Below are 22,197 nucleotides of genomic sequence, written 5' to 3' on the forward strand. Positions count from 1 at the left end.
GGACACTGGCTTCCAGTCACTAAAGCATCCTTCTGTCATCACCCTCTGCTTCCTACAACTAAGCCAATTTTGAATCCACCTTATCAAATTACCCTGAATCCCATGTGCATTTGCCTTCTTTATAAGCCTCAACCATAAGTGACCAACACTCACTGTCACCACTCTTTTTTTCCCTGTTTTATCTACCTGAAGAAGCTTTTACTGGTTGTTTTATATTTCTAGCAAGTTTTCTCTCATGCTCCAATTGTTCCCTCTATTTTTTTTAGTCATCAACTGTATGTTTCTAAAATTTTCCCAATCTTCTGGTCTGCCACTAATCTTTGCAACATTGTACATCTTTTCTTCCAATTTGATACCATCCTTAACTTACTTAGTTGGCCACAAATGGTGTATCCTTCTTGTAGGGTCTTCCTTTCTCAATGGAATTGGACCCCGGAAGTGCAAAATGTTTTAGTTTGACAGGTAATATGATCAGCGCAGGCTTGGAGGGCCGAAGGGCCTGTTCCTGTGCTGCACTTTTCTTTGTTCTTTTGTTCTCTGAATATATTTCTGTTGAGAGTTATGAATATCTCCCCTACTGACTTATCTTTTAACCTATTTTCCCTGTCCACTTTAGCCAAGTTCATCTTTGTTTACGTTTAAGACATCAGTTTCAGACCCAAATTTCTTACCCTGAAACTGAATTTGAAATTCTATCAGTACGCGATGATTCTTACCTCAGTTGGACCAGGACAAGTGGATCCTTCCCCTCCAATTCTAGCTTCCTTCCCAGCCCTGAACAGATGTCAAACTGGGTACTGGGCAGGAAACACAGGCTTTGGGACTCATGCTCTCAGCTGCAGATACTGCCTTTATACTGTCTGCTCCTACAACTACATTCCTTTTTGCTACCTCCACTTGAATGGCTCCCTGCACCACAGTGCCATGGTCAGATTGCTTATCCTCCCTGTAGTTCCTGCTCTCGTCCAATCAAGCTGCAAGCACCTTGAATTGGTTGAATAAATGCAAGGGCTGAGTGTCCTCCAGAGCTACTTTTTGGATCCCCATACATTCCTCTCTTACAATCTCTCCCTCCTGTTAACCAATAACCAAATCTGAAGTTAGGCAGTGTGACTGCCTCCTGGGATAAAGTATCCAGGTAACTTGCCCGCTCTCCCTGATGCATTGCAATGTCTGAAGCTCAGACTCCAGCTCATCAACTGGGAGTCAAACACTTACTGCAAGTATGGTTGCCATGGATCACACAGACCCATATGCTATAACTGCAACACATACTGGACCTGCCATCTTGATTTCATTCCTATTTAACTAATTAGATTTAAAATTTAGAGTATCACTCAGTTATTATCTGCAATTATATTGTGGAGTTTAACTAGCTACGTTGTCAAGTAATATAATACTTATACCTTCCAAGTACCAGGTTAAGCCACTGGCCCAGTTTAGAGGGGGAAAAAACCTTAAAATTCACCAATTAACTACCTGCACACCTACTCAATGCCTCCGGGCTTCAGCTCTTCGGATTCGCTGCTTCTGGCTTCCTCTCTTGGACCAGTCCTTTTTTGTAAAAGACCAGAACAGCACCTCCATTCTCATTGCACCGAGTTTCCAGATTTAAGCACTCGGCCTTGCTGCACTCAGTCTCCAGCTGAACCTCCGTGCAACTTACCTTTTTTGCGTGTGCTAAACCACATGTATTTTTACTAGCTCAGATTCCAATGAGATGAGTCAACCACTGCTGGCTAGGGTATCAATTCTAACTAGTTACCTATTAATTATCCTGCAGGTACCTCTAGGCAGGAACCTTGTTTATCACTGACTAAGACTGAAAGAAACTACAATTCACTGTTACTGTTAAGCTAAATGCAAACTAGAGCTGGCATTTACCAAATTCCTGGATTTAAGCACTCAGTCTCCAGCTGTACCTTCATGTGACTTACCTGAACTTAACAGTCACACCTGTAAACGAAGTAACAACTAGACTAATTGTGGACAAACTTTCGGCCTCCCAAGTTTTTGGACAGAAAGAGAGAGGAGACAAAAGGTGTGGTCACCAGATTGGAGAAGATGTTGAGTTCTCTGTGACCTACCAAGCAAATGTGGGCTGGAGGCCAGTCTCTGGTCAAAGAGACACATCCTGTGGCACTCTAAATATTCTGGAAGATTTGCCCTGGCAAGGCCAGGAGAAGAAATCACTGGATTGGATCTTACTGCTGATAGTCAGTTCAGGAATTATCCGAAAACTGAGGAAAGTGCCTTTCGATGGCCATGCAACATTGTAACTCAGCGAAATAGGGAGATGTGAACCCATTGGAAGCTGGGAATGACGGTGGCCTGTTTCCTATAAAGAGTAATCCTTTGGAGAGTGAGCTGAAATGTATATGTGTGCCATGTTTAGCTATCGGTCGCATTAAAACATGAATAGGGGTTATCTTCCTGTAGCTTAGAGTATTAGTTGCCTATTTGGTAATGTTGGTCATGGTTACTTTTAGGTTGCTTCTTACAGCAAAAAGTCTTAAAACTTGAAATCTTGTCATGCAGCTCCTTTAAGTTGGTCACTGGAAATTCAAATATCTTTAAAAGTTTCCTGTGTCTCGGGGTTGTAACAAAAAAAACAAAATACTCAGCAGGTCAAGCAGCATCTGTGGAGAGAGAAACAAAATAACATTTCAGGTCAATGACCTCCTATTAAAATTGAAAGAAGAGATGTAACAAGCTATCAGCAAGTACCGAGACTGGGAAAGACAACAGAGGAGGAAGGAACAAAAGGGAAGATCTGGGATAGGTTGGAAGGCAGGAACCATTTCCAGTTATCTTTACTAGCTGCTGATTAAATAGAAGAGTTCTAAAGAAGAGTCAGGTTTGATTCAAAATGTTGGCTAGGATTTTCCCACTGCAGCAGATGTGGTGAGCCAGCCAAAAGTCCATTGACTTCAGTGGCACCGGTAGATCCCACCAGCGGGCAGGACCGGATGATCCCGCCTGTTAACTCTGTTTCTCACTGTACAGATGCTGCCAGACTTGTTGTTAATTTCTAACACTTCCTATTTTTATTTCAGATTTATAGTAATATGTAGTTAAGAGATATTTTCTTAAAAATTAAGCTCTTGATCAGTTGGAGCATTTGGATTTAAAGACTCCATCTACGGTGAATAACAGGACATTTTGTCCACTTGGGCCTCAACATTCTGACTGCCTGCTGCAAAATAGTATCATCATCAACACAAGGTGCTTTCTTATATAAAATTAACTCTGTTCTCTGTTGACAGCAGTTCTACTTACAGTGTGCTGTATGCAGAAAAAGAAGAAGCTGTCAAACCCTGAAAACAATTTAAGTTATTGGAACAATACAATCACGATGGATTATTTCAACAGACATGCTGTGGAACTTCCAAGAGAAATCCAGTCTCTTGAAACATCAGAGGTAATTTTTTAAAAAATTGAAAACACCTGTAATTATAGATTAAGTAAACAATGTGATGTGGTGGCCTAACCATATCTGACTCCCCTGCCAGATGGTCATGTATCTGTCTTTATAGACTTTAAGAAAACATTTGATAAAGTACCACATAAAAGGCTGGTTAACAAAATTGAGATTCATAGAATAGGAGGGTCAATGTCTAATTGGATTTTTAAAAAATGGCTTAAGGACAGAAAACAGTGAGTCATGGTAAATGGTTATTTTTCAGACTAGACAGTGGCATTCCCCAAGGGTCAGTGCTAAGACCACTTTTTTTTTGCTGTATTTAAATGACTTGGATCTGGAAATATGGAGTAGAAATTCAAAATTTGCCAATGATGCCAAACTTGGAGAAGTAGCGAATGATACAAATCATTTGCAATATGACATAGACTAGCAGACTGAGCAAACAGGTGGTAGGCAGAATTTAATATGTGAAGCTGATGAATTTTGACAGCAGGGATAGGGATAAGCAATGTAGACTTTACGGCACAGTTCTAAAGAGTGTGCAGGGACAGAGGGACCTGGAGGTGCACATGCATCGATCTTTGAAGGTGGCAAGACATATTAAGAGAGTGGTTAACAAAGCATATTGGATCTTGGGCATCATAACCTTTATAAAGCTTTATGAACCTTTATAAAGCTCTGCTTAGGCCCCAACAGAGTATTGTGTCTGGTTCTGAGGCCAGTTTTCGTAAGGTCAAGTTGGGAAACATCTCAACTCAGAAGACCTGTCTTCTTGAAAGAGGCCCCTGCCCACTTTATTTTAATTTCAGGAAGGTGGGGGTGGGATTGAATTGGATCTGCCATCTCTGGGGGCAGGCAGTTGGTAAGGCTAGCTAGAAAACCTGCCTCCATTTATTGGGATATCAGCCCGGTTGTTAGGATGAATTTTAGGCCTCAAACCACCCCCACCCACCCCACATATTTCCCATGTCCCCCTGCCATAACCCTCGTATCCACTCATGCCCCCCATATCCCTCATATCCACTCCATTCCCCCCCATATCCCTCATACCCACTCCATGTCCCTCATTACTCCCCTTGTTCCCTCTATGCCATCTCATACTCTCCATGCCCCCTCACTCCCATGACTCCCACCCTCCCCAGTGCCCCCACGTATCTTCTAAAGCCACTCATCCAGCATCCACTATGGACACATTTCAGGATGTCTTTGAAATTAAAGAAATACTTCTAACAATCTAATAGAGCTATCATTCAAACACACTTAATATTTTAAAAAACTCTAATATATAAAAGCCATTAAAAAGCATTTAACTCCCTTCAAGTGGTCATTCTGTTGTAAAAACAAACACTTATTTATGTGCAACATCAAAAACAGATAACCCTTTCATCACCTCTCAAAACTATCAATCAAAATGTAGACACAGCCCCTGCAGGGATAAGTGGTCCTGTAGCTTTTGAAATTCAGCCAAGCATTCATAATGGACTTGGCTGTAATAACAAACCCTGGTAAATATAAACAATGGAGTCTATTGAAACTGCTAAAAAAGATGACCATCTTTTTTTCTAAGCAATACGAGATGCCTTGTCAATCAAAGAAGTCCAGGAGCAGGTGGATGCTTTCTTTTTCACCATGTGAAAGCTGCTGAAAGTTTTTTTCAATTTAAAATTGAAATTACGTTTAAAATCAAATTACATTTAAGTCATTTCAGACTAGAGATCCCAAACACAGGTGTCTTCAGTTTTGAATGTATAGTAGCACTTTTTCAAATGCGAAAAGTACTCTACTACAATCAACCACTGCAGTTAAAAACACATTTAACTTACAATAATACATTTAAATTTTGAAACCAAAAGAACAATTTTTTATTGTATTTCAAAGCCAGTAAAAGAATTCCAGGAACAGGTAGATGATTGTGACATGTTTGAATAAGGTAGATAAAAAGAAGCTATCCCTTTGTTGTTTGAAGACTAGGGGACACAGATTTAAGGTTTTGAGTAAGAGATGCAGGAAGAACGTGAGGAAGAATGTATTTATGCAATGAGTGTTCATGACCTGGAACTCGCTACCCACAACAGTGGCAGGAGTGGAAACAATCAATAATTTCAAAAGGAAATTGGATGGACACTTGAAGGACATAAACCCTGTAGGCAAGGTAGTGGGACTGAGTGGATTGCTCTGCAGAGAGCTGGCATGATCTCAATGGGCCTAACGGCCTCTTTTGTATCATAAGTGTCTCTATAACTCTTATAGTATAGAAAGGATGCAAAAAAGGAGGGATTAAATTTAAATGGCAAACAATATAAAGTTAAAAAATGAAGGGATTTTATGGATGCTTTGCACTGTAAAATGGGCTGTAAACTGATGTAAAATGGGCACAGTCAGGATCAAATTCAGGGACCTGGATCCTAAGGATGACAGAAAGACACCTGACATGAATTTCAGTTGGTGAATTTTACAGGCATCCCTGGTGGCCACCTAAAACCTACATTAGACCACTTACATATGGAAATAAGGCACTTAATACTTGTTTTAGGGTCCCATGGGGAGTGGTACACAAGCTGGGCCTGCTTGACTCAGCTTCACCTGATGTAGTTGGCCACTATCTAAAACATGAATTTCTAAATGTGGAGACAGGAAGAGCAGGTCAAATCCATAAAAATGAGAGAAAAAGTTGATAAAGCTGTAAAAAAAGACACTGCATCCTAAAGCAGAATAGAATATAAATAGAAAAAGTTAATATTAACTTTGAACTCATACTGCGGATGCTGGAAATTTGAAATAAAAACAGAAAATGCTGGAAAATCTCAGCAGGCTTGGCAGCATCTGTGAAGAGAGAAACAGAGTTAATGTTTTGAGTCCAATATGATGATTCTTCAGAACTGAAGAGAGGTAGAAATGTGATGGGTTTTATGCTGTTGACAAAGTGGGTGGGGCAAGTACAGCAGAATAGAAGGTCAGGGATAGGTTGGAGGACGGGAGAGATTAAATGACAAAGATGTCATGGAACTAAGACAAAGGTAATGATAGTATTAACAATGCAAGCTTTGGTCCAGAGTAGGTATTGATAGCAGAATAAAGCTCACTGCCTGAAAGCAAAATAGCAGAATGTGTTAATAGCAGAAAAAGGGTCCACGGTGTCTGAAAGCAAAAACATGAGAACAAGATGCAGACAGGCACTTGGGGGGGAAAAAATTCAAAATGACATCAGAGTTCATGGTCTGAAGATGTTGAATGAGTGCAGAAGGCTATAAAGTGCCTAATCAGAAGGTGAGGTTCCTTCAGGTTGTATTGGGCTTCACAAGAACATTGTAACAGGCCGAGGACAAAAATGTGAACATGAGAGCAAGATGGTGAATTGAAATGGCAAGTGAAATGAAGGTCAGAGCCTTGCTTGTGGACTGAGTGAATGTGTTCCACAAAGTGGTCACCCAGTCTGTGTTTGGTCTTCCCAATGTACAGGAAACCGCATTGTGAGCAGTGAATGCAGTGGACCGAATTGAAAGAAGTGCAAGTAAATTGCTGCTTCACCTGGAAGGAGTGTTTGGGGTTTTGGACAATGAGAGGAAGGGAGGTAAAGCTGCAGGTGTTACACTTCCTGCAATTGCATGGGGAGGTGCCATGGGAAGGGAATGAGGTGTTGGGGATGATAGAGGGGAGGACCATGGTGTCACAGAGGGAACAGTCCCTTTGGAATACTGACAGGGGAGGTGAGGGGAAGATGTGTTTGATTGCGCAATCAGGTGGAAATAGCAGAGCATGATCCTTTAATATGGAGGCTGGTGGGGTGGCAAGTGAGGATAAAGGGGAGGAAGGGGTGAGGGTAGAAGTGCAGGAAATAGGTCGTGGATGGTTGAGGGGCCTGTCAACCACAGTGGGGGTGAATCCTCGGCTGAGGAAGGTGGAGGGAGATGATAGCATAGTGGCATTGTCACTGGACTAGTAATCCAGAGACCCAGGATCTGGGGACCTGGGTTTGAATCCCACCACGGCAAATGGTGAAATTTGAATTCAATAAGAATATAGAATTTAAAGTCTAATGATAACCATGAAACCATTATTGATTATCATAAAAAAAAACCCATCTAGTTCGCTAATATCCTTTAGGGGAGGAAATCTGCCTTTCTTAACTGGTCTGGCCTACATGTGACTCCAGACCCACAGCAATGTGGTTGACCCTGAAATGCCCTCTGAAATGGCCTAGCAAGCCACTCGGCTCCTAAGGGAAATTAGGGATGGGCAATAAATGCTGGCCTAGCCAGTGACGCCCACATCCCATGGGCGAATAAAAAACAATGTTAGAAGTGGATAGAGATGGATTACAGGAAGCAGGGCATGAGGAGATGTAGACGAGTAGCTGTGAGAGTCAGGCTTACAATGCATAATGGTAGACAGTCTATCACCAGAAATGGAGATAGGGAAGTCAAGGAAGGGATAGGGTCCCCCTTGTCCTCACTTATCACCCCACCAGCCTCCGCACTCAAAGGATCATCCTTTGCCATTTCTGCCAACTCCAACATGATGCCGCCACCAAACACATTTTCCCTTCACCCCCCCGGTGGCATTCCGTAGGGATCGTTCCCTCCGGGACACCCTGGTCCACTCCTCCATCACCCCCTACTCCTCAACCCCCACCTATGGCACCTCCCCATGCCCACGCAGAAGATGCAACACCTGCCCCTTCACTTCCTCTCTCCTCACCGTCCAAGGGCCCAAACACTCCTTTCAAGTGAAGCAGCATTTCACTTTCATTTCCCCTAACTTAGTCTACTGCATTCGTTGCTCCCAATGCGGTCTCCTCTACATTGGCGAGACCAAACGTAAACTGGGCAGCCGCTTTGCAGAACACCTGTGGTCTGTCCGCAAGAAAGACCCAAACCTCCCTGTCGCTTGCCATTTTAACACTCCACCCTGCTCTCTTGCCCACATGTCTGTCCTTGGCTTGCTGCATTGTTCCAGTGAAGCCCAACGCAAACTGGAGGAACAGCACATCATCTTCCGACTAGGCACTTTACAGCCTTCCAGACTGAATATTGAATTCAACAACTTTAGATCTTGAACTCCCTCCTCCATCCCCACCCCCTTTCCGTTTCTTCCCCCTCCCTTTTGTTTTTTCCAATAATTTATATAGATTTTTCTTTTCCCACCTATTTCCATTATTTTTAAATCTATACCTGTAATGCCCTGTCAGTCTTTCCACCCCACCCCCACTAGAGCTGTACCTTGAGTGTCCTGCCATCCATTCTTAATTAGCACATTCTCTTAGATAATATCACCACCTTTAACACTTCTTTGTTCCTTTGTCTGTGACATCTTTTGATTATCTGCTCCTATCATTGCTTGCTTGTCCCTACTACCACCACCACCCCCCAACTTCTCTCCCCCCACCCCACCCCCCACCTTAAACCAGCTTATATTTCACCCCTCTCCTAACTTTACTCAGTTCTGCTGAAGGGTCATGAGGACTCGAAACGTCAACTCTTTTCTTCTCCACCGATGCTGCCAGACCTTCTGAGTTTTTCCAGGTAATTCTGTTTTTGTTTTGGATTTCCAGCATCCGCAGTAGTTTTTTGTTTTTATCTCTGTGTTTAATTGACTGCCACTCCTCTTCGAGAAATGCCTACCTTGAAGAAGTACTGCTCTGCTCTCCGACAGGATTTTCGTATCTCTCTTCTGCCTTGTTCGCCTTCATTGCTTTCCATTTCTCTCCTGGTGTTTGACAAGGTGTTTACTAAAACCCACTTTCACAGCCATATTTCCTTTCTCAGTGACTGTCTCCATCTCCGACTCACCCCACGTGGATTTCAACTGAAATTCCATCCCTCTTTTTTCGAACCCACCCAGGATTACAGGTATCTCCAGGACATAAAACGTTTCTTGGACTGCTGTTCTCATTGCATTCTGAGATCCACACTCAGTGCCATGCGCCGCCATATGAACACACTCGACCTCTCCCTCCAGCAGCACTGCCGCACCCTTTTTCAAAGCTGCGCATGCCCCCAGTTTCATTTTATTCTTCGTCTCATCCGACGCCTCAACAAGAAACTTTTTCTCTTTCCCTCAGGTGCTAAGGAACGCAAGCTCCAACAACTCATCGACACCAACACCCATCTAGAACCCTCCACCCCTGCTTGTCCCTCCGTCCCCACCCCATCTTCCAATCCTAGCCCCTGCCGCGTATTCACTATACCCCCTGACCTTCCCCTCTCCGATGCTGAACGTTCAGTGCTCAGCAAAGGACTTAGTTTCATACCCTTACGCACTCATCTCAATGAATTTCGGGCTCGGCACAATGCTGAACTCTTCTTCCGCCGTCTTCGTCTCCGTGCTCACTTCTTCGGGCAGGAGTCCTCTCCCCATTCAACGGATCCTTTTACCCACCTCCAATATTCTCCCTCCACCTGGACCCCTCCCTCTGGATTCATACCTTCTCTTGATCTTTTCATTGAGAACTGTCAGCGTGAAATTAGTCATCTCAATTTCTCTGCTCCTCTCACCCATTCTAATCTGTCTCTCTCTGAACTTACTGCACTCCGTTCTCTCAGGTCCAACCCCAACATTGTCATCAAACCCGCTAACAAGGGTGGTGCTGTTGTTGTCTGGCGCACTGACCTCTACCTCGCGGAGGCTGAGCAACTCGCAGACAATTCCTCCTACCTCTCCCTGGACCATGACCCCACCACTGAACATCAAGCCATTGTTTTCAGGACTGTCACTGACCTCATCTCCTCTGGAGATCTTCCTCCCACAGCTTCCAACCTGATAGTCGCCCAAACTCGGACGGTTTCTACCTCCTACCCAAAATCCACAAACAGAACTGTCCTGGCAGACCAATCGTGTCAGCCTGTTCCTGCCCCACAGAACTCATTTCTCGTTATCTTGACTCCCTTCTCTCTCCCCTTGTCCAGTCCCTTCCCACCTACATCCGTGATTCCTCTGACACCTTACGTCACATCAACAATTTCCAGTTCCCTGGCCTCAACCTCTTCCTCTTCACCATGGACGTCCAATCCCTCTACACCTCCATCCCCCACCAGGCTGGTCTGAGGGCCCTTAGCTTCTTCCTTGAACAGAGGCCCGAACAATCCCCATCCACCACTACTCTCCTCCGTCTGGCTGAACATGTTCTTACATTGAACAATTTCTCCTTTAACTCCTCTCACTTCCTCCAAATAAAAGGTGTGGCTATGGGTACCCGCATGGGCCCCAGCTATGCCTGTCTCTTTATGGGGTATGTGGAACATTCCTTGTTCCAGTCCTACTCCGGCCCCCTCCCACAACTCTTTCTCCGGTACATCAATGATTACTTCGGTGCTGCTTCATGCCCTCATTGGGACCTGGAAAAATTTATTAATTTTGCTTCCAATTTCCACCCCTCCATCATTTTCACATGGTCCATCTCTGACACTTCCCTTCCCTCCCTTGACCTCTCTGTCTCAATTTCTGATGATAGACTGTCCACCAATATCCATTACAAGCCTACCGACTCCCACAGCTACCTCGACTACAGCTCCTCACACCCCGCTTCCTGTAAGGACTCCATCCCATTCCCTCAGTTCCTTTGCCTCCGTCGCATCTGTTCTGATGATGCTACCTTCAAAAACAGTTCCTCTGACATGTCCTCCTTCTTCCTTAACCGAGGTTTTCCACCCACGGTCATTGACAGGGCCCTCAACCGTGTCTGGCCCATCTCCCGCACATCCGCCCTCACGCCTTCTCCTCCCTCCCAGAAACATGATAGGGTCCCCCTTGTCCTCACTTATCACCCCACCAGCCTCCGCATTCAAAGGATCATCCTCTGCCATTTCCGCCAACTCCAGCATGATGCCACCACCAAACACATCTTCCCTTCACCCCCCCCCCGGCGGCATTCCATAGGGATCGTTCCCTCCGGGACACCCTGGTCCACTCCTCCATCACCCCCTACTCCTCAACCCCCACCTATGGCACCTCCCCATGCCCACGCAGAAGATGCAACACCTGCCCCTTCACTTCCTCTCTCCTCACCGTCCAAGGGCCCAAACACTCCTTTCAAGTGAAGCAGCATGTCACTTGCATTTCCCCTAACTTAGTCTACTGCATTCGTTGCTCCCAATGCGGTCTCCTCTACATTGGAGAGACCAAACGTAAACTGGGCGGCCGCTTTGCAGAACACCTGTGGTCTGTCCGCAAGAAAGACCCAAACCTCCCTGTCGCTTGCCATTTTAACACTCCACCCTGCTCTCTTGCCCACATGTCTGTCCTTGGCTTGCTGCATTGTTCCAGTGAAGCCCAACGCAAACTGGAGGAACAGCACCTCATCTTCTGACTAGGCACTTTACAGCCTTCCAGACTGAATATTGAATTCAACAACTTTAGATCTTGAACTCCCTCACCCATCCCCACCCCCTTTCCGTTTCTTCCCCCTCCCTTTTGTTTTTTCCAATAATTTATATAGATTTTTCTTTTCCCACCTATTTCCATTATTTTTAAATCTATACCTGTAATGCCCTGTCAGTCTTTCCACCCCACCCCCACTAGAGCTGTACCTTGAGTGTCCTGCCATCCATTCTTAATTAGCACATTCTCTTAGATAATATCACCACCTTTAACACTTCTTTGTTCCTTTGTCTGTGACATCTTTTGATTATCTGCTCCTATCATTGCTTGCTTGTCCCTACTACCACCACCACCCCCCCAGCTTCTCTCGCCCCACCCCACCCCCCACCTTAAACCAGCTTATATTTCACCCGTCTCTTAACTTTACTCAGTTCTGCTGAAGGGTCATGAGGACTCGAAACGTCAACTTTTTTCTTCTCTGCCGATGCTGCGAGACCTGCTGAGTTTTTCCAGGTAATTCTGTTTTTGTAAGGGAAAGGCAGTATTGAAGATGGACCATGTGAAAGTGAGAGAGGGGTCAAAATTGGAATCAAAATTGATTAATTTTTCCAGGTTCAGATAAGAGCACATCAATGACTGTAAAAAGAGTTGTGGGAGGGGGGCTGAGTAGGACTGGAACAAAGAAGTTCCACCTACCCCACATAACTGGGCCCCATTCGGCTAGCCATAGCCACAACTTTCAATTGGAGGAATAGGAGTAATAGTGCGAAGAGAGCATAAGTTCAGTCAGGCAGAGGAGGGTGGCGGTGATGGAAGTTTGGGCCTCCATACAAGGAAGAAGCGGAGAGCTCTCAGACAGTCCTGGTGGGGTATGGAGGTGTAGAGAGATTGGATGTCCATGGTGAAGAGTTAGGGCCAGGAAACTGGCAATTGTTAAAATGACAAAGGCATCAGGGTGTTATTTAATCTACATCAATCAATGATAGGTCACAATTGTGTCCCATTTAGCACATTCTGTTTAGCAAGGGTATCAAAGACAGGGGGCAGAATTTTCTGTGCCCACTGGCGTCATGCGTGATCAGTGGCGTGACCAGACAATATGGCACAATCGGTTTTACGACGGCGGGGAACCAGTTCGCGATTGTCCGCTCAGCCCACTGACGGCAGGCCGCATTTCCCGCCATCGGATATCAGACCAGCCCGCCAGAATCATTTCCCCCCCTCCTCTGCTGGATCATCCATCCACATCAATGGCAAAGCATGTCTACGTGTTTCACAACAACACATAAGCGACATGCACTTCGCAGCCTGCAACTTGAGGGGAACCCGGAGGTGAGTACACAGTAACATTGTGCAGCACTCACCAGGGTCACCTGTTGGACTTCAAGCTTGAGGGGCACTGGGGGGTTGGTGTCAAGGGCTGCCCTGCAATTGAGGCGACTTGTGGGGTGGGGGGGTGGCGTGCAAGGGCAGCCCTGCCATTGAGGTGACATGAGGGGGCAGGGGCAAGGGCCTGCTGTTGAATATATTCCACAAGCATTCGGCGGGGAGGGAAGTGGCCACATGTGAGGGAAACCTGTATAAAGTGACCATTCCTCTGCAACTCAAACAGTTCAGGCACAGTCACATTGACATGATTGGAGTTGGGCTTGTAGCTTATCTGCCCACTCAAGCAATGCAGAGGCATCAAAGTGCCACCAACTGCTCCAGAGCTTTTCACCCTCCTGCCCCCACCCTGGCACAGACTGCAAACTAATGAGCATTTTAGTGGATAGCAGAACTGTTGGACAATTGTACATGTAGTACAATCTCCCAGGCCATGAAGCAGTCACTGCTGGAGGCGCTCACAGCCCCTTGTAATGTCAGCATCCCAGTTTGGACCAGTCTCCTCCATGGTTCAAGCTTACAGTGCAGCCTTGCAGTGCGGGTTATGAGAATGCCTGTGCCTAAGCTGAGAGCACAGTATGCAGTCCAGTGGGCAAAGCTGCTGCCAATCGGTCAGGTGGAGTGGGGTGGAGGTGGAGGGGTTTCGGGCAGCCATGCAACGCACTAATCTTTGGCCATCCAAGTGGTGGCCAGCACTCTCCAGAATCATTAAGGGGCCTTCACACTTCACACCAGGACAGGTTCTTAGTACACCCATGCTCACCACATGTCTCTTCCATCCTACAGGAGGGCTATATCAGGATCATGGAGCCTGGTGAACTAGCTGTATGCCTGGTGGCCTACAGAGAGCAAAGTTGACAGAGGAGACAGCGACTGAGGTGCCATGCCATGCAGAGGCAGTAGCAGCAACCTCAGGAAGAAGTGGCGGCTGGGCCTGCCGCACACTGCTGAAGAGCCACAGCAAGTCATCGCTGGTCGGTGCCTAGCGACACCCAAGGTCTGTAGATGCCACCTGCTCCTGCAGATGACCGAAAACCAGTGCTGCCGAAGACTGCCCATGTCTAGGGTCACTCACATCTACCACCTGCTGTAGGATTTGGCGCCACAGGGACATAGAGGGCATCCACAGCCAGTGGCCCTGAAAGTGACCACAGCGCTCAATTTCTATGCCAGTGGCTCTTTGTGAGATCTCACAAGCCTCCACCCACAAATGCATCCATGAGATCATGGGTGCCATATTTGCAAGGGCACACAACTTTTTGCATTTCATCCGGGACCAGGACAGCCAGGATGCAAGAGCAATTGGTTTCACTCAGATCTCGGGTTTCCCACAGGTTCAGGGTGCGATTGACTGCACTTAGGTGGCACTCAGATCTCCGTTGCAGCTGTTATGAATGATGCAGTTGGTAAAGCGGAGTTATTTTAAAAATCCCAGAGGGAAACTTTAAACAACTGTCATAACCTATAATTTTAAGTGTTGTATTTGAGGTGCGACTTTAAATTCAGGAATCAGACCACCAGTTTCGAGGTTTTACATTAAACTAAATAAAATATATTATTAATTCACACAGGTTAAAACATGGCTTCAAATTACTGCTATCGTAACTTTTAAGAAATTCCCAAACTAGTCTCCATTAAGGCAACAGCAACTCATAGATTTAACCAGACAGCAGGCAAAGCATTTTCATCTTACGAATTCAAAATGAGGTTCCTTTCAGTTTGGTTCCTGTGGAGACGGTTGGAGGCTTACAGCTGCTGTTGATTTCACATTGCCTCTGCCCTGCACACACAAACCTGCTGAAGTTATACCTAGCACTGCTCATTGAATGTAAATTCTCATTGTATCACAAGCCTCTTCTAACAGTAAAACCCCTTTCATAGTACCAATTTTATTAGTAATATAAACATATTGCTTGGTATCTGCTAGGTAGGTGTCAGTTTTCATCTCACATCATGAATGCTCTATTCAAAAATGCAAATGCGCACTATCTCTCTTACATACTAGTACACATCAAAGTACCCAGACTTTAATCCAATTAAGACATACCCACAGACTAAACCTCTATTTTAAAAGAAAAATATTTTCCAATAATATTAAATACATTAATAGCTTCATGACAACAACACATGGTGAACTACATCAACTGCAAGGAATTCCATTATTCGCTGAATGTGCAGTTGGTGTGCGACCACCAGAAACACATTCTGCAGGTGTGCGCACAGTTTCCAGGGAGTGTGCACTATGCCTACATCCTCCGTTGGTCACAGATCCCTGGAGTCTTCCAGAGTCCACAGAAGCTGCAGGGATGGCTCCTCAGGGCCAAGGGCTACCCACAGAAGCCATGGCTGATGACACCTGTGCAGCGACCTCAGTCTGCAGCAGAGCAACGTATAACGAGTCTCATGGTGCAACTCACAACTTGGTGGAGCAGACCATCAGGGTGCTGAAGATGCAGTTCCGGTGCCTGGACCAGTATCTGGTGGAGCGCTGCAATATAGTCCGCAGCGGGTGTCACACATCATCATCACCTGCTGCGCCCTTTACAACACGGCGCTGCAAGGGGAAGGGGAGCTGGCTGAGGAGGAGATTCAGGAGCTGAAGGTCTCCTCCAATGAGGAGGACGCCAATGGGGGTGAAAAGGTCCTCGGAGGTGCAGATGATGGGGATGAGACCCTTGCACTTGCTAGACAAGGCAGGCATGCTCAGGAGGCCCTCATAATTGCCAGATTTGTGGAGGATGATGACGACATGCAGTGAAGTGACCCCATAGATTGCATTTGTGAATGTTTGACTCCAGTCTGGCTTCTGGCAGCATGAATACCCTCTGTGAGATTGTTCCTGTCGTGGAGACGCAGTGGAGGCCCTAATAGTTGCTCGATTGCAGGAGGAGGATGACGACATGCAGTGAGGACACTCCATAAATCTTCACATAACCCCTGAGAATGTCTGACTCCTGTCTGGCCGAGGGCAGCTTGCTTGCTCTCAGTGATCAGGATCATATCATAGAAACGCAGCCATGAAACTTTAAAAGCACCTGCGCCTTGCAGGAGCACAGCATCACTGGTTGCAGATGCTGAAGAGATGGGGGCCAGCCCCACCTCAAAGGTGCTGAGAGCACAGAGAGAGTGAGAGAACTCTGTGGCTTCTGCCCACTACATTCTGGCAGCAATGACAAACCACTGAGGTGCAGGCATCAGTAATGTTTCCAGGGAGTGTGAGGCTGGACCATCACTTTGGTCTGAAGGCTGCACGGAGCACAGGGAAGAGGCCCTGGACTGAGACACCTGCCTCTATCGTGTGCAGAAAGGTTTCACGCCTGAGTAATGAGAACACTGCTCATCAAAACAAGGAGCCGCTACACATTGGTGCTCCCCAGACCTCCACAGCGGAGGTGCAGGCAGCCTGCTGACCCTGACACCCTGTCTGTGATGACCTTGGGCGTCCTCTGAAGGGCCAAGACTTGGAGGGCCCCGGCCTGCTTTCAGGGTCCTGCTGTGTGGCAATGTGGAGCTGCTGAGGTCACAGGAAGAAGGAACTCGGATGGGCCAGACACTCTTGGAGTCATCTGGGTGGATGGCCCTACGGTGTACACCTGCTGATCCTCCCTATGGTTGTCCGAGGACCCCAGGCTGACTCCGTGAGAAGAGGGAGTAGCTGGAGTGAGATTGAGCTGCCCTTCACCCCTCTCATGTACACACTGTTGGAGGCCAACTATGGCCTCAGCGATGGAGTTCAGCCCACGCAGCAGTGCAGGAGTGACATCTTGGACCAAGGTCTCCAAGGCGGCCGCCTTCCTACCAGTGTTGCCCTCAGTACGTTGGCATGCCAGCGCTATCACCTCAGACTGAAGGTGGACGGACTCCTCCATCGTGCCTTCAATCTGAGGAGTACAACAGACATCCCTTCCTGATGTTCCCTAGCTTGCCTTTACAGTTCCAGTAACTGTGACATGACTGAGTCCAGAGGCTCATCATCTGACTTGGACTCAGCAAATTTCTGGCCTTCAGCAGTGCTCCAAGTGCCGGACACCTGGGAAGTCCCTGCCTCCACCTGCCGTGGATCAGGCTGTGCAATGTGCTCACCAGATTGTGATCCTGCGGCTACTCTAAAGCTAGGTCCCACCGAGGTGTGTGTCTCTGCGCTGGTGGAGGGTGTGGGTGAGCACTTTGACAGGACTTCAAGGAGGGTGCCTCCAGATTCCTCTTCAGAGGTTTCTTCAGGGCTTGACTGGAAGCCCTGGGTCATGGACTCTCTTGACTGTTTCCCAGATGTGCCTGCGAAAGCAAGGAGAGATAATTAGTGCATGGCAGTGGCCTGTGAAACAGGACACGTCACTCACAGCATGGTTGTCTGATGGATGTTGCACTGCTGGACCCTCACTTAGTAGAGCACCGCTGACCTTACCATCAGCACAGGTCCGGTCCAGATCATCGCCAGCCAGCCGGATGGCTGTGTTTTCAAAGGCCATAAGGACCTTGATCTCGGGCATTCCTCCACTGGTCTGTGACTTCTCCCTCTCGTTGTGTGCCAGCTTGTCCTGCATGAATATAGGTGGAGAGAGTGTAAGCAGGATACCTGCCAGGCCAGATGATAAGTATGCCTGGTGTGTGTGGGTGGTGAGTGGCGCCTTGGATGGGATGAGGACAATGACGGTGAGTGTGAGAGAGTGAATGGTGATGTCCCTTGAACTGGCAGAGTGAGGGCCCTGTGGATGTGTGATGGGTTTGTGAATGTGTGAGTTGAGAATGATGAGAAGAGTGACTTACTCTGGCTGAACAAAGGAGATCATTCATCCTCTTGTCGCACTGTGTGGCTGTCCTCTTCTGAAGGGCGTTGGTGCTGACCACTGCTGCCACCGCCTCCCAAGCCTGGTTGGTGATGCCATGGCCCATCATGTGGCCAAAGCGGGGGTAGAGGATATTCTGGCGCAACTCCACTATATCAAAAGGTAGACGCGTCACTGAAGCAGAAGGCTGCAGTCTTTTTGCCTTTCAAGGCCATCCTGTCTTCCCTGCAGCAGTTGTGGTCTGGAAGCACTGAGATGTGTGCTTGCAGCTGGACTTTAAATATGGTGTCCGGCATGAGGAAGTGGCGAGGTGATGGTGGGCGGGTGAATGAGAGCCCGCCTGCCATCGAAATGGTGTGTTTCCCATGAGTACATAAATAATGTGGCGGGTTTGGGACGATACAGCGTAAAAACCGCCTCACAGCCAGCGGATAAAATGTCATTCTACCCACTGCTACCGTACTTAGTGCAAATCTGGGACGATCCCGCCCAGATTGTTGGTACAGAGGAAAACCATCAATTAATTTGACAAAATTAAGGGCAGGTTTTTCGGGATGTTGGGCGGGCGGGCCTGGGAGCACCCGGAAAACGGTCTGCTGTCCGCGATCGGCCCCTGACTGTGATTTTACGCTGGCTGGCCAATTAACAGCTAGCCAGCGTGAAACACGCACTGAAAGACTCAGCACGGCCATGGTGGGGGCGGGAGGAGGGTGAACGCTGAAGTCTGTGCATGCATGTGGGAGTGCGCAATGAAAGCTCCCTGAATGGAGAGTGCTGCCTCAGGGAGCTGAAGAACTTTAAAATCAAAAATAAAGATGTAGAAATTCGGGGAAAAAATGTCCCCACGTAGGACTCACACACATGAACATATACATAATGAAAATCATGTCAAAAACTTTTAATTTTTTTAAATTAATGTCGACAACCTCATCCTGCACATGGCTAAGGTTTCCTCAAAAATGCAAAGGCCACCTAGCCAATTCACCCACCTGCCCAACCGTAAGGTTGGACGGGCAGCGAAAAATCTGTCTTTATTAATACTTAATAGGTTTCTTAATTGTCGGCAGGTGCGTTGCCGACTCTTGCGCGCACCCGCTGACCGAAATATTGTGTGAGTGTGCGATGACGTTGGGACATTTGCCCTGCATTTACAGGTTGAATGCATGCCTGCCCACAGGATGTAAAATTCTGCCCTAAGAGTTTTTTTGTTGTGAACGGAGTTAGAGAAATTGGCACTTACTATTCAGAAGAAGAGTGAAAGTTAAAATTAAGTGATAGAGGTGTTCAAAACTATAAAAGCTATACTTGTCAGTGAATTGGTAAGTGGAGGGTATAAATTTAAGATCATTAAAAAAAAAACAAATGGAGAGGTGAAGAAAAATTATTTTATGCAGATGGTTGTTAAGGTAAAATTCATAAATACTTTTAAAAGTGACGTGGATGAATATTTAAGAACTTAAGGGAAGTGGCAAAGGCAGCTCATCGGATGGTCTCAATGTTGTGATAAGGAAATCCTTGCCTTGATATTGGAGGTGATGGTCAAGGAGTTGCAGGGATTGGTTTAAGAGAGTTGCAGTAGAGAAAATAAACTGGGTGTTATCTTTGCATTCCAGCATGACCCGTGAATAGCGAACAGCTTTTGCAGACAAGAGCAGGACCCAATAGTGAATGGCTAAATCAGTTGTCCTTGATATCCGTCTGAGTATTTTAGACCTCATGGAGTAAAGGTGAAGGACACACTAGTGCAGATACCCATCTATCTGGTTCTGCCTGACAGAGCTGACTGCCAGGTCAGCCCCACTGTGGGAGCAGGCGTCAGGGTGACATGAGTGCATCCCTGCTGAGGTTTGATTTGATCATGCTTCCAAGTTGCCATGTGTATGGACTTTGTGAAGGCATGGGTGAAATCATAATTGTACTTACAGGTGCCCAACGTCATAGGAGAATGGAGTGCTGCGCAAGTTCTAATGCGTGCATTTAGTACCAGGGCTCTGCATATTAGCACAGTTTGGCGTATGCAAGGGATCAAACCACCAGCAGGACAGATGTTAACTAGTACAATTTAGTTCAGTTATCATAAGTCAAGGTACATTAGAGAAAATTAATGTCTGTAACCAAAACTGTGCTGGAGCGTTCCAGCCAGAAGAGGATAGAAAACTAAGAAGTTAAACAAATGTGTCGGCAGCTTACTCTGCCTGGAATCTGGGAACTATCAAATTGGCACGGGCCTGTCTGCCGCATCGTATCCCTGCTATGGACTTTGCATGTGGCTTGGTGACATCCTACCCCTCGCCAGCTCCATCCCTTCACCGTCCTCCTCGTTGGATGAAACATCTCGCCTCTCCATGTCTCCCTCAGTCAAGAGGTTGTACAGGGCGCAGCAGACAATGATGATCCAGGACACACACTGGTGAGTATTGGAGAGGCCCACCTGAATGGTCCAGACACTTGAACCACATCCTTAGGAGGCCTATCGCCTGCTCAGTCATGGACCTGAGGGAGGCAGGTGGTCCATTGTAGCTTTCCTCAGCAGCATCTGTGGACAGCAAACCGGCGTCATTAGCCACGTCTTCTGGGGGTATCCCTTGTTCCCGAGGAGCCAGCCCTTCAATCACCGAGGTCCTTTGAAAACCTGTGGCACCGGGGAGCAGGCCAGAATGTATATGTGAGAGGTCCCTGGGAACCATGTAACCATGTTTATTCAGGATTTGCCTTCTGTGATCACATGTGAGCTGCACGTTCAAAGAGTGGAATTCTTTTCTGGCTGTTGCCGTGGACCCTGTTCCTCAACATCTTGACTTTCTTGAGGCCCTGCTGCCTCTCGTTGCTCAGGAAGTTGCTGCTCATGGTCCTGTGCCAATCTGCGATGGGCCCTCCTTCTCCTCACCTGGATGAGGGCCATTACCAAGCAAGGTTGCCTGCAGCCTGCATCATTGCTGCCTCAGTGGATCTGTGAATGCATTGAAGTGATAAATTCAGTGAGCATGTCCTTTACAGGTTTCCCTCTATCTCAAAGCGAACAGGGCAGTTCTAAACCCTTTGCCTGGCCTCTCTCCAGGCATGGCATCCCCACCCCACCCCTTCCAGGTGAAGGACATCCTGGAGGATCAGAGATGGGTGTTTCTCCTGTTCCTACATGACTGTGCATGGAGACATTGCTCTTTGACCAGGGTGATGAGAGTGATGTGTCAGAAGCCTCCCTCTGACACTATTCCACTTTCTGCACTATCCTTGAGACTGTGTACAGAGACATTGCCTTGGCCGCATGGAAAGGCTAACCACATGAACCCTGTCAGGCATGACCATTCACCCAGGAGGATGGAGGCTTGGAGTCGCAAGTTGGCCGCTGTTCACCAGCTGGGCCCCTTGGAGGCATCCACCTCCCTCCCTCCCTCCCTTCACCCCTGCCTCTGACTGCCACCAATAGCAAACGGCACAGAATGAATGGCAGATCCACACCATACTGGGATCTCGATGTTATCAGACCCATGAGTTGGGAAACAAACCTTCTGTCGTGTGAGCTTCATCATAGAGAGAAGAACACCATAGAGGATGGTTGACATCCAGTAGCCTCAATTATTTGGGTGTCCCTTTAGTTGGCCACTTGGGCTGACCTTAAACTCCACTTACTCAAAAAGACCCTCTTCTCACTTCGAGGGATTGCACTTACTGACTAAAGGTTTGCTCACGGTCAGAGTAGGAAAATGGTGTGCGACATCTTTAAAGCTCGTTCCACCACATTCTACCCGCCCCTGTCTGTCATCCATCAACTTCCCCCAACACCCTTGACTTAGCCAATATCAGCATTCCTCTCCCCTCTGTTACCTTCGAACTTTCCATGGTTACCCTGGACCCTATTACCATCAAGCTCCCTTCAGAGCCAACATCTGTTACTGTCCCCATGCCCACCCTGACCGCTCCTATGTCAAAGCCACCTGTATGGTCCATCTCCCCCCTTCAAACCCCATGAAACCTTCACCTACCCCAGGCTATCACCCTGGACCTGCCACCCTACCACATTGCACTCCCCCCTCTCACTGTGACTGTTCCCTCCTCTGACCAGTACCAGTTAAGCCCGCAAGACTCTACCATTGTCAGCACTGACCCCGCCCTCTAGGACACTCTACTCCCCCTTCCCCAGGCATTTTTAAAAATTCATTCATGGGATGTTGGCATCACTAACTAGGCCAGCATTTATTGTCCATCCCTAATTTCCCTTGAGAAGGTGGTTTGAGCTGCCTTCTTGAACCACTGCAGCCCATGTGGTGTAGGTACACCCGCAGT

At 47.1% G+C, this 22,197-nt stretch overlaps 1 long non-coding RNA gene across 1 annotated transcript in view; it reads left to right on the top strand.

The window, feature by feature from the left end:
* The first annotated feature begins 1,763 nt into the window (after positions 1 to 1,763).
* The window catches only part of LOC144673479 (uncharacterized), a 33,528-nt gene continuing 13,094 nt past the window's right edge, over positions 1,764 to 22,197 (top strand). Inside the window, exon 1 of the long non-coding RNA XR_013574317.1 lies at positions 1,764 to 3,421. This is a non-coding gene — a long non-coding RNA (uncharacterized LOC144673479). The remainder of the gene's footprint in view (positions 3,422 to 22,197) is intronic.

This window comes from Cetorhinus maximus, chromosome 3 (assembly GCF_964194155.1).
Source record: "Cetorhinus maximus chromosome 3, sCetMax3.hap1.1, whole genome shotgun sequence".
NCBI classification, from domain to species: domain Eukaryota; kingdom Metazoa; phylum Chordata; class Chondrichthyes; order Lamniformes; family Cetorhinidae; genus Cetorhinus; species Cetorhinus maximus.